This window comes from Micropterus dolomieu, linkage group LG13 (genome assembly GCF_021292245.1).
Source record: "Micropterus dolomieu isolate WLL.071019.BEF.003 ecotype Adirondacks linkage group LG13, ASM2129224v1, whole genome shotgun sequence".
In the NCBI taxonomy this organism is placed as follows: domain Eukaryota; kingdom Metazoa; phylum Chordata; class Actinopteri; order Centrarchiformes; family Centrarchidae; genus Micropterus; species Micropterus dolomieu.
The window spans coordinates 16,245,097-16,247,596 of NC_060162.1; positions in this window are offsets into that span (position 1 = coordinate 16,245,097).

The following is a 2,500-nucleotide window of genomic DNA, read 5'->3' on the forward strand; positions in this document are numbered from 1 at the left end:
CCAGTGTTAGCCAGGGGTTAAGCTCTGATCTGCCCCTAGATGCACTGTGAATGTACTTTTTAAATCTTCCAGATGCACAAACTGATGCAAGCAAGTAAGTAAACAATCCAGCTTTGTTAAAATCGAGTATATAAGCGCCCTGATGCAGATGTTATCATTTTAGAGTACTTTCAGTACTGTCAGGATACACGGCAATACACTCAGTAACTACAGTAACTCTGGTCTGTTAATCTTTTAATTCATTCTGAAGCTGTTGTTGAGAGAAAATTAATAAGACGATACACTAAAGAGAATGTTTTTCTAAGACATTATTAAGCAGCATAAAAGTGTTTGGTTAGTATTTGAGATACTGGTTCTACAAACTGCCCCTGGTGCATCTCTGCTGTGTGTACATGTGTTCTTGTAAATAAACAAACTGTTCACCATGAGGTCTCTTTGCTGGACCTCACTTGGAAAGTAAAACGTGTGTGTTCAGTGTGCGCATTTCCCTTTCGTCAAGCGCAACCCTCCATCTCTCCTCACCCTCTCCCCAAGAGGTAGCAGCCCCTGCCCCAACACTCCCCCCCCCCCCTTTTTCCCCCCCCCCCCCCCCCCCCCCCCCCCCCCCCCCCCCCAAACCTCCTTACTGCTTACCCATGTAGTATACCTCTTTCTTTCTGTCTCTCTTTAACTACATACATGTCTGAACTGTGACTCGTGCCAGTTTATGCTGAATGTCAAACTTCATCATCGTCACATTAAACATGCTCACTTAAGTCTGTTAAATGTAATGTAGCAAATTATTGCTGGGCCTTAGACTACAATGGATTTAAGAATAGGAAACTGCATGATAACAAAGCATACATACAAAGTGCCAAGGACAAGTCACGCTAGTTATACATGCCTTCAAAGAAAGATGCAGAAGTCCTTGAATGTTTCCTATTAAATTAACCCCACAAAGCCAGGATACGTGTAGATTCTGAAGAGTTACGTTGATGAAGAATATTTTCGTCATCATCATAACGTTCAAGTGAGGAAGTGAATGCAAATATGTGTGACGAGCATTTTTTTCTTCTTCTCTTTCTGTCTTTTTGCCTTTAATTATTTCAGAAAGGTGGATGGAAGGAGCTGTAATCATTAATTTATCAATCCGCTCGCTTTCTCTGAAACCAGAACTAATCCACCTGTTGCATTATTCACCCGGAACCAACACTCCTGGGCCCTACATCAATATTTCAGTGAAGACCATGCCCCTCCACTGGGCAGTATGATGAGATAGATGAAGAACAAGATTGAAACGAGTAGTCCCCTGTTTAGCATTTAAAAGCACTTTAATAAATGGTTTATAACACTCTATAATGTAATTATAAGGACATTTTAAGTGTTTATTAATATAAACTGTTATTACTGTTTATAAAATGGTAAAATAATATAAAATAAATGGTTATAGAAAAGCATTGCCCCAAAGTCTCAAATTAGAGATATGCTTTATCTTGTATGGTACCATTGTGCTTTGTGTCCCTTCATAAGCAAATTACTGACTACATTTTTACTGTGTAAATAAAAGTTGAGATGAGATGACATGCACTGTAACTACTCTCTTCAGCTGAATGGTTCTAAAAGATTTTTTATTTTTTTAAATGTTTTTTAGGTATAGAAGATATTTCAGACAGTGAAGAGGGCTACAAATTAGGAATATGAGGATCAATCATAGATCTGACAGGAGCTATCCAGGTCAGTGAGTTCATTTCCTCAACACTAAGGTGGCTGCCAGTAAGTTAACAGCCAATTAACAACGCCTTGCTGAAATGTAATTTGTTTCAGTTGTACAGTTGTGTTTAACATTTCAGCATTTTAGTCTTGTGTATGGGCCACACAGTAATTACTTCCATGTAGTTGACATTATTAAAATATGGAAGCTATCTCAACACTATTACACGAAGCAGTCAGTGGTGCATTGTGCAGCATTTTAACTTTATATTTACATTTCCAAATGTAAACTCAGTTGTAGAAGCGGCAACATCTGATATCTGAATCACGGTTTGAAATTTAAGCCAGTATTTCACAAAGGATGAAACTGGCTGCAGGTTGAGCCGGTTTTGCGATGTCAGACTTTGAACTTAGGTCGAATATAGAGTTCATTCTTTGCTTAAACATCAACGGTTACTGCTTCTCCACTTCCTCTTGCACCATAAATATTTGGCAGTAAGAAACCAGGGCTGGTTTAATCTATTAAACTTCGGCCTTGTTGGCGCTGTGTTTCCACTGACATAATTCTTTATCCTAAACCACATCCAGCATTAATGATGATGCTAGTTTTGTCCTGATCTTACCGAGCCAGCACACAATTGAAGCAATAAATATTTCCAATCGAGGAGGTCCACGGCCATTAATAAAATCAACACCTGCTGCAAACACTTCCTATGTGCTCTGTGAAGTTTATGTTTTTGAGTGTTGTTTGTTTGACTGTATGGCTCATTATGGCATCAGTGCTTGGTGTATGTATGGATCTGCAAGGCAG